General features: G+C 45.3%; 1 long non-coding RNA gene across 1 annotated transcript; it reads left to right on the top strand.

Moving 5' to 3' along the window:
* The first annotated feature begins 743 nt into the window (after positions 1-743).
* Positions 744-10,785, top strand: Gm45940. The gene is made up of 3 exons (XR_873901.1): positions 744-963; positions 6,026-6,120; positions 10,518-10,785. It is a non-coding gene; the product is annotated as a predicted gene, 45940 (long non-coding RNA).
* The last annotated feature ends 203 nt before the right edge of the window (positions 10,786-10,988 follow it).

Genomic DNA, 10,988 nt, shown 5'->3' with positions numbered 1-10,988 from the left:
GAGTGCTAGGATTACAGACCATCAGACCTTGCTCGCCTTGCACGTTGGAAGTCAGAATGAATTAATCAGGTGAGCTGTGTCTAAAAGCTAACACAAGTTAAGTGTTGATTGAGGTGTTTTAGAACATAAGTCCTCAAAAATTAACACTTTGGCTTACTGAACAATTTAAGCTGAGGGAACCGGAGAAGCAGCAAGTGATGAAGGACTTCCTGGTTTTCCAGGAAGGAGGTCACAAGATTCTTCCTTCCCCCACCCCACAAAAGGTGCCCTTGATATGCTTGGAGGAAAGACATGTCCTTATCACCAAAGACGGGCAGGTATGGAGGAATCTGAAGGAGCAGAACTTGTTCAGTTTTCCCTGTCTCCTACTTTTAGCATATACCATTTGGTTCTTTCCTATTTTTTACTCTTTGTAAAAGCTAGTACAAGAATGCTTGGACTGAAATGGTTCTTCAGATCTTTGCTTCCCACGAAAGCTCTTGTGTTATCTGAAACACAAGATTATTTTGCATGCTTTCTTTCCCCTTGTAAGTCTGTCTTTTGTGACGGGGCCCAGACATTATCTTGTGGTAGGTAAAGATGTCTCCTTTTCTGCATAGGTAAAGAGAAACAATTGTTTACAGTAGGCACTCAACAAAGACTGCTCATAGATAATATGCAAAATGGGGAAAAGATAATAGGAGGGTATTTACTTACTTCAGAAATAACTTCACCCCTTTCCACAATTAGACCCTTCAGATTACTACAAAGAGAACACGAGGTTTGGATATCAAAGTGTGCACAAAACGTTAAAAACTTCGAAGTCAACACTGGTGGCCCCCAGAGTCAGCTTCCTGGTGAGACGCTTCAGTTCTTTGAAGGATGCAAATGTTAATTTTTCATAGAACTGCTCCTTGAAGAGCTCAGCGCGCAGCATAGTCAGCTGTCTGCATCAAGGGCATCGCTTCTTCAGACACTGTGTTGGTATGTCTTGTGGAGACAGATGTAGGGCTGGATTTTGTATGTTTACTGCTTAGGAGCAAGTTTCCCGAAAGGGTTTTGCCAAGGTTCAAGGGCTCATCAGCTCACATTGAAAGTTTACAAAGTCAGGCCTGGGATCAAATGCAAACAAGATTGTATTAAAAGACTGGGAGGTGATCAGACTTTCAGATATCCAAGGCGGTTGTTCCAGACTAAGGTTTGGTGCTTTTTGGAACTTTGGCTGTTGTTGAGGAAGACACACACACATACACACACAAACACACACACACACACACACACACACACACACACACATTCTCAAAGATATATTTGTGTTAAACTCTTATTAAGTTTTTTTTAAAAGTTCATTAGGCCATAGGGATAGAAAGCAAATAAAAGACCAAAGTGAAACAGGAACAATGGGGCCCTCTTTGAAGCCCAGACAGATTCTGTCTCCTCCTGGTGGTGGACAAGTGTCTTTAGACTTGGAAAATCCAGTGTGGGAAGTTATTGCCTCAGCAACTGAAAAGCATAGAAGGTCCTAGGGACAAAGTGTTCACCACCTTCAAAGAGGAATGCTGTCCCACAGGGGCTCAAGCCTGTCTTTCTTTTCTTTTCTTTTTTTTTTTATTTCTTTTTTTTTTTGGGGTATTCCGAACTTCTGGGCTAATATCCATTTATCAGTGAGTGCATACAATGTGTGTTCTTTTGTGATTCGGTTACCTCACTCAGGATGATATCCTCCAACTCCATCTATTTGTATAAGAATTTCATTAATTGTTTTTTTTTTTTTTTTTTTTTTTTGGTTTGTGAGAATTTTATTGAGTATTTTTGCATTGATATTTATTTTTAAATTTTTATTTGTTTTTTAAAATTAGGTATTTTCTTCATTTACATTTCCAACGCTATCCCAAAAGTCCCCCCATACCCTCCCCCCCACTCCCCCCCCACTCCCACTTCTTGGCCCTGGCGTTCCCCTGTACTGAGGCATATAAAGTTTGCACAACCAATGGGCCTCTCTTTCCAATGATGGCCGACTAGGCCATCTTCTGCTACATATGCAGCTAGAGACACGAGCTCGGGGGGGGGGGGGGCACTGGTTAGTTTATACTGTTGTTCCACCTATAGGGCTGAAGATCCCTTTAGCTCCTTGGTTACTTTCTCTAGCTCCTCCATTGGGGGCCCTGTGATCTATCCAATAGCTGACTGTGAGCATCCACTTCTGTGTTTGCTAGGCCTTGGCATAGTCTCACAAGAGACAGCTACATCTGGGTCCTTTCAGCAAAATCTTGCTAGTGTATGCAATGGTGTCAGAGTTTGGAAGCTGATTATGGGATGGATCCCTGGATATGGCAGTCTCTAGATGGTCCATCCTTTCGTCTCAGCTCCAAACTTTGTCTCTGTAACTCCTTCCATGGGTGTTTGAGCCTGTGTTTCTATGCACAAATTCTATATAGAGACACCCATGGAAAGTTATCCATGGTCCTTGGGTAACTCACAAGGGCACAGCAGACATTACTCAGGTTCATGGCCACCTTCATGCCTCAGACTCTTTCTGCTGGTGAAACAATTGAATGTGGGTTGCAGATACCTGATAATCTAGTGACCTTGGGTTTCAGGGGTTTATTTATTTATTTATCACAAGGATTGGATTTCTCTCATCCCCAAACAAGACATCTGGCTTTGTTCCCCCTTGGGATATTCAAACACTCATTTCTTGACTGCATTTCTTCATGGGTCAGGATGGAGCTAAGATGGGTCTGGGGAGACGTTTAGGGACTAAGAAGACATTGATGACTTGCTCAGCTCTGCCCTAGGCCTGTATGGTGTGGAAGGTTCCTATCTACTCTCTCTTTCTGGTAAAGCATTTTCTTGAATTTATCAACAGAGTAAGGAAACCCAAGGGTTCTGAAGATTGGGATAAGAAAATTGTTCTGGGGATGGGAAGCCTGTTTCGTTTAAGTAGTAATTTTATTCTCTGGAAATTCCATACATTTATATAATGAATACTGACTATATCCATCCGACACTACCTTCTTTCAGCCCCCCCTTAGCATCCCATCCTGTGCATTATTTTTACTTTTCGTTATTAATAATCTCCTGAGTCCAGTTAGCACTGTCCACATGCAGCGCTATGGGGCCATCCACTGGGGCATAAGTAGTGGTAGTGTCTAGATTCCCCAAGGAGAGTGACTCTTCTCTCCTCAATAGCCACTGACTGTCAATACTACAAATAGATGGCCCCATTGGGGTGAGGGCTCACGGCCCCTCCTCCACCAATACTGGAATCTTGACTTGGTCTTGTGCAGGTAACCACAGCTGCTGTGAGTTGAAGCATACAGCAGCCAGGTCATATCCAGAGGTCAGCACTTCATCTATGGCTCTTCCATAATATTTCTTCATGTATTCTTGATTTGCTTAAGCCTTGTGCCGATACCACCCCTTTTCCCACTCCTTCCTTTCTGTCCCTAACACTCCCCAGCTCTGCTTTTATTTTACCTGGTTTACTATCTCTTCTCCTTAAGTCTACCACCCAGGGTGCCTTGTTTCTAGTTTCCTGGCTTCTACGCACAGTTGTTGCCATTCTGGCTGAGGTGACATGGAATGTTAAAGTATTTCTACTCTGCGTTTACCTTTTTGCTAAGGATGTTGAATGCTTCCACAGTGCTTACTTTGATAACTTTATGTTCAGCTCCGTAGGTGTGAGTCTGCTTTGGTATTCCCTAAACACATGGCCCAGCCCCAGTTACCCAGAGGCTGTTGACCTACCAGGCAAAAGCACAGAGACCATCTAAGTCTTCAAGGATATAGAATTTCAAGCCACAGCTTAGTCAACAGACTTAACATTTATTGGGGTCTCATGTAGCCCAAACTCTCCCCACAGTACTTGAACTGGTTAATCTTATTTGCCAATTTGACTACATCTGGATGCAACCAAACAGCTGGGTCTCTCTGTGTGGCATTTTCCTAACTGGATCACTTGAGGTGGGAAGACCCATTCTAAATCTGAATCATTTGAGGAGAGAAGAACATTCCAAATCCGGGCCACAGCTTTTGGTGGCAGCCCTTCCCCCCACGGCCAACACAAAGGAAGAAGGAATCTTTTGCATTTTTTTCCTGCTTGTCCTCTTTCTGGCTAGTTTGTCTTCCTGCTATTGAGACATTCCTTTGATTATATTAGAATCTACTTCTTTAGGGTTCCAATAGACCAGAGACCAGCTGAGACATCATCCAGTGTGAATCACTATCAGGTTTTCGACCTTCCCATTGTGAGACAGTCATTGCTGGACTAGTCCAACCGTAGCCTGTAAGCCATTCTAATAAAAGTTGCTTTACCATATGTGTGTGCATGTGGATATGTGTGTCCATGTGATGCTGCTGAGCTGTGCCCTTTCCTTGTCCAGATTTAACAAGCTGGTACACAAACATGAGCAGGAGGATGGGAACATGATGTCCTTGCTTCACCAAAGTCTAAACAATGCAGAGAGCAGTTGCCACCAATGCTCTAGCAAAACAATCATCAGGACTCACTTGGGAATAAGTAGACCACAGTCGACTCTTGAGTCAGCTTACAAGAGTCTCAAACCCAGGTTTCATGGCTGCCGCACTCAGGGCCTCACACTCAAGTGTGCATCTTTTTTTTTTTTTTTTTGCTCACCGGATGTATTGACCACTCACAGCACACTGTTCCCATGAAAAGACTTACATCAGCCCCTAGTTCCCTTCTCCCATTTCCATAGAGCTGCCCACTTTCCTACAGTCACGCTGGGTCTTGTTCATCTTTCTCTAGCTACTCTCACCACTAATGCCCTCTCCAGGCAGCAGGGTGGGGATTTTAAGTGAATACTTCCATTGTGCTTGCCTCTGGTTCAATCTGAGTGCTGGCTGCATATTCAAAATATCTGATGTGTGTGTGTGTGTGTGTGTGTGTGTGTGTGTGCCCGAATGCTTGCTCGCTCTCAAGTGTGCATATGTTCAGAATGCACACGTGTATGCATGCAGAGGCAAGGGGACAACAACCTCTGATGCCATTTCCCAGGAGGGCAAACCATTAAGACAGTCTTTCTCATTGGCCTTGGGCTATGTAGACAATACTTCCTACGGAATCTGCTAGTATCTTCATCCCCAGTTCTGCGATTACAAGCATGGCACCCTGCCCTGTAGATGTAATTCTTTGGGGTTCTCTTATGCCCCCTTTGCTTCCAAGCAATTGCAACATCTATGCCTGCTCTAGCTTGTTTTATCTCCTGAATAAATGACATAGCTCCCGACCCAGGGACGTGGTGTTTTTATTATCAAGTTGCAAGCAGTAAGCTGTGCAGGTTAGGAGCTATTCTAACAGAACTAGGATACCCACTCTCCAGCCACATGTTCTATTAGTTGCCATATGGTCTTGCCCTGGTGTGCTCTGGATCTTCCTGGTCCCATCTACACACCATCTCTCTACCTTTCCCCTTCTCCCCCCCTCTTTCTCTCTTCTTCCCTCACTTCCTTCCTCCCCTCCTCTCTCTTGTCTCTTTGGGACGCCCAGGCTGGGATCAACAATTTCACCCTATTCTCTTCTGCCCAGCTAACTGGCAGATCAGCTCTGTATTAACCAATCAGAGGTGCTGGAAAATCATTTTTACCATTGAGACTGGAGATGCTTGGCTTTGCCACCGTCCAGATGTTAGGCAGCCAGATGTTAGGCAGCCAGATGTTAGGCATAGAAACCAACATCTGAATACGGCGCACAAACCAGTTCCCAACAAGCCCAGCCTTTATATGTGGGTTTAGGGGATCAAACTCACGCCCTCATGCCTTCAAGGCAAGGACTTTATTGACGAGCTATCTCCCCAGCCCCAGGAACACTGGATATCTTTTACAAAGTACTGATGGCCGGGTTCCATCCTAGACATCATGTGCTGCTCAGGAACTCATGCTCAGTGGACGTGGGCATAGGGAGGGTCAAGGATGAACCGGCTCTGTCCTCTCTCATACTTTATTTGGTTAGAGGTTTCCTGGAATGATGGTGCCTGTATGATAATGTCTTTTATTTACTTTTGTTCCACTGTTGAACTTGTAGGTCCTTGTGGCTCACCCTGACTTCTTTCAATCCTCCCTAAGACTGGATGGCTCCAACAGGGCTCTCATTACCACATGCGAGCCCGCTGGGCAGAGGTAGGTGCATTTCTCGTCTCTTCTAGGTGATCGGGTGTTGCCTGGTTGATCATAAGTCATGGTCCTGGTGTCTAGGAGCTATCAGAGGTGGCCAGAGGTGATCGGAGTACAGGGGTAAGAGATTTGAGGTGGGGCTTGAAAAAAGAAGTCTCTACTGTGTCTGAGAAAATACACTGCAAAGCTTTCACTTGGTAGGGAGAAAGTCTGTTAAAGTTCAATTGGATTATCTACATTGTCATCTGCTCCAAGAACTCATAAGACCCTAGAAACTGGTCAAGTGTGCTGTGCCAGCCTTACACACCAATCTCTGTGCAGACACTCGGGTTTAGAATGACATGTATGCCCTAGAGAAATAAGATCAAAGCTGGGAGCGATGGGAAGCTTCTATTACCCTAGTATGTGGGCAGTGGAAGCAAGAGACTCATGGCCAGCCTGGGCTACATGAAAGCCTGTCTCAAGAGAAAAATAAGCAAAACTAATCCAAATCAAACAAGAAAGGAATCATTTTAGACATGTCTATGGCATGGGAAAAAATCATGAAACTTGGAAGTTACAGATCTCAGCTTGACCTTGGTGGATGCAGACTTGCATCTCAGTATTATTATCTGTAAAATGGGTGGGTGACACAGGCTGTATGTGTGTGATGAAATACCTGCCCTTACCAGAAGGTGGCAGCACACACAAAGAGTTGAAGCCACTTGTTCTTTTCCTTTGGGTGGTCTCCCTACAGGGAGCCTACACATTCTTCCTGCTGTAGTGTTCTCGATTCTTGCTCAGATATGAGTGCTCCTCAGAGCTCTGATAGGCAAACTATACAATGTGCAGTCTGAAAATCTTCCCTAAGGAAAAGGGCTCTGCTTAGCCCTTGTTCACCCCACCCAACTCCCGTACCTCTGTACCTAAGTTTGGGAAATAAAAAGGGAGCAATTCACCATTTCACAAGCAATTTCGATTTCTCCCAAGGAGAAAGGAATGTGAAGAATGCTCCATGCTTTGCCTGGATGTGTAAGGCTTTGACTGATTGTTGTGGACAGTTGGGAGTCAGTGATGGTAATGCCCACTAAAAACAGTATAGACGGGGGTGGGGGTGGGTGGGTGGGGTTATGGGGGGTCGGGGACCACAAATGACCAAATGCCAGGCCCAAATTCAGTCCGCTTTTAACAGTGCAGAGGCTGTGTGCTCTCCCTCTCCCTTCCCATTACCCTGTCCCTCCCCCTTCCTCTCTCTCTCCTCACTCTCACTCATTATATATTTCTGGTTGGACTGGTCTAGAACTAGCTACGTAGACCAGGATGGCCTCGATCTCATAGAGATCCACCTGCCTCTGCGTTTTGAGGGCTGGGATTTAATTAATTAATTAATTAATTAATACAATCAGATAAATTGGCGGGGGGCGGGGTTGGACTAGATTTTTTTTATTATGTATTTTCCTCAATTACATTTCCAATGCTATCCCAAAAGTCCCCCCCCCCCCCACTCCCCTACCCACCCATTCCATTTTTTGGCCCTGGTGTTCCCCTGTACTGGGGCATATAAAGTTTGCCTGTCCAGTGGGCCTCTCTTTCCAGTGATGGCCGACTAGGCCATTTTTTGATACATATGCAGCTAGAGTCAAGAGCTCCGGGGTACTTGTTAGTTCATAATGTTGCACCTACAGGGTTGCAGATCTCTTTAGCTCCTTGGGTACTTTCTCTAGCTCCTCCATTGGGGGCCCTGTGATCCATCCAATAGCTGACTGTGATCATCCACTTCTGTGTTTGCTAGCCCCCGGCATAGTCTCACAAGAGACAGCTATATCTGGGTCCTTGCAGCAAAATCTTGCTAGTGTATGCAATGGTGTCAGCGTTTGGAGGCTAATTATGGGATGGATCCCTGGATATGGCAGTCTCTAGATGGACCATCCTTTTGTCTCATCTCCAAACTTTGTCTCTGTAACTCCTTCCATGGGTGATTGTTTTCAATTCTAAGAAGGGGCAAAGTGTCCACACTTTGGTCTTCGTTCTTCTTCAGTTTCATGTGTTTTGCAAATTTGGACTGGATTTTTAAAATGACAAGTTATTTTGTGTGTGTGCCCTTGCACAGGCCATGGGGTGCATGTGGAGACCAGAGGACAATTTTGTGGAGTTGGGTCTCCCATTCCACCAAGTGGACCTTGAAATGGAACTCAGTGCATCAGGTATGGGGACCTTTCCCCACTGAGCAATCTTGCCTGCTCCTGGACTGAGTTTAAAGTGCAAACTGCGGATTGTGAATAGAGCACATTTTTTTTTTCTTTTTTCTGCTGACTGCTGACTAGAGTTGATGACCACCTCAAGGAAGCCAACATAAGTCAGGGTCTGGCAGGAGGCAAGACGTAGTCAAAGTCTTCCCTGGGGTGACCCACTTGCTATTCGTCTGGAAGCCAGTGGCTCTCAGCCTTAGCACATTTGGATTATGTGTGGAAACTCTAAACTGCCATCTAAATACATCACACCATAGACCCTTGAAGCCAACTGGCCTCACCACAGATGAATAACACTGTAGTCCTTTTCACAACCTCCCCCATGATCCCAAGAAGTGGCCAGGGTAAAAAAACCATTGGTTTGGAGAATGGGCACCCAAATTCTCAGAGTTGCCAGAATTCTTGTCTTTCCCATGAAAAGGGTACCTTCGGGGCTATGTGCTTGGTTACTAAGAGCCCAGCTGTCTGGCTTCCACTGTGTAAGAGAGCTGATGTGGCTGAACCACAGGCAACAAGGGAGAGGCCAATGGGGATGGTTGGTGCTTCTCAGTGCTGACCAAGTCACTTTGTCTCCTTTGATAATAACAAGGGAGGTGACCTCACTTCTGGGACTCCCAAGTTTCACAAGTGGCTATCTTTGTCCTTTATCTTCAGATGAGCAAAGTAAAGCTTCGAGCAGGTGAGCAGCTGCTGAGGGAAGATTTGATGCATTCTGTTTCAAAAAGCTCAGCATTGAAAGCGTGCAAAAACCTCACTGGGAACATTCAGGAAGTTGACCGGCTGCTGCTTCCAGAAGCCGTGCTGGGAAAGTGATTCACCCAGCTTCCCAGTCAGAAGTCAGGGGCCTGGCAGTCCCTATAGTCTGTACATGGTGGCTCCCTTGGAGGTCCTTGTCCGGTAGAACTGAGCCACTAGCAGAGAGGAAACAGCCAGAGGAAAGAGCAGAAGACAGGCTCCCCCTGTTGTCCACTGCAAAGGCTGCCCACCTTGGGGTTTAAGGCAACAGCCACGCTCAGATCTGGCTTTCCAGTGCTTGCTGAAGCCAGAGAGCAACCTTAGAGGACCTCCCAGGAGGGGCGGAAACCTTCATTCTTGGTTTAATTGGCTGGAGCCCTGTGATGGAGAGTGATGAAAGTCAGATTAGTAGGAGAAAAACAAGACTTTCAATACATCTTGTACATAAGCATGGGAGCACGTGAAAGGTGGTACAAGCCTCGAGCTGGCCTATGTTCTATTAGGAGGGAGCGATAACGTTTCAGAGATGCTAGTAAGCAAGCAGGCATCGTCCTTGATACTCCTTCAAGGTGTCCTTTCATTTGTCTTCAGCTAAGGCTTTTTGGAGAAAGTTGCCTGGAGGATTTTTTTGCCATCTTTGTAACGCAAGACGAGCATGTGCAGACGAATTCCTGTGCTCTGTTTCAATCCGTTAAACACGCGATCCGTGCCATCAACATGCTCCCGTTAGCTTTTCTTTCTTGAACTATTATCTTAAACTGAGAATGCTCAGGGACCCTGGAGCGTCGTAGTGACTGTATAGAATACCCTAGGAAACTCCCAAGTGTTTGCTTTGTTTGAGGAGAACGTTGCTTTGGAAGAAGCTCTGGCGTTGTTCTGGTCTGCAGCATCCGGTACCACTCTCTTTGCTTTGCTATCCCTTGGCTATATCCGCTTCAGCTTTGAACTTACCCAGATGCGAATCCATTGGGATTGATTAAAGCAAGATGAAGGAAAAAGACTTTGAGCTTCACGTGTAGCAACTTGCAGGAAGGTAAACACCTAGCAACCCATGGCAGATAAGGGTTAATTGGCACGGTTTGCAGACCCTTGTGGGACTGCATCTGCATTGATGACAGTCTAGAGTTGTTTCTGGTGGTTGTCTGTCTGCTTTTAGTAAGAGGGTGAAAGATAGCTTTTCTTTTTTTAAAAGATTTTTTTAAAAATGTAAAGCGCTCATGTGTGTGTGGTGTGTGTGTGTGTGTGTGTGTGTGTGTGTGTGTGTGTGTGTGTGTGTATTTATACCTGAGAAGATCAGAAGGTGTCGGCCCATCTGAACCAAAAGTTACAGGAGATTGTTAACTGCCTGATGTGGGTGAGAGCCAAACTCAGGTCCTCTCCAAGAGCAGTAGCTGCTCTTAATTCCCGAAGGCAGTTTTTCTTATATTTGCTTTGTTTCAGAACCCTTCAGTTCACAACGATCTCTAAGTTAAAGTATGGTCAACCTTAAGCTGGAGCAAATCTCTGCTGCCGTGGTTGTCTCTGGAAGGTTGGAGTTCCTCATAGGAGCTGACTCACCCGGGAGGGCTCTCTACGTACTGTGGAACTCTCAGGTGATGTCAGTGGTGACTAGGAGATGTGTGGAAAACGAATTGATTACAACTGAATTATAAAAACAATGACCTGGCAGAGGTTAGTACAAATATGACCTTGTCTGAAATGTCATATGATATCCTGAAAATATCAATCTGGAACATTCCTGGTGACTTAAGAAGATATTCTGTGCAGTTACAGCCTGTGGGCAAAACCTAGAGCCTGTGTCCATATTCATGGACCCTCAAGTAACTTCCTGTCCACAAACTAAACTTCTAGGGTTCTATATTCAAAGTTATTGTTCTAGACACCTGACTCAGTGAATGATTTGAAGTGTGA

The sequence above is a fragment of the Mus musculus genome, chromosome 13, assembly GCF_000001635.26.
Source record: "Mus musculus strain C57BL/6J chromosome 13, GRCm38.p6 C57BL/6J".
NCBI classification, from domain to species: Eukaryota; Metazoa; Chordata; class Mammalia; order Rodentia; family Muridae; genus Mus; species Mus musculus.
This window is presented reverse-complemented; position numbering and strand designations above follow the sequence as displayed.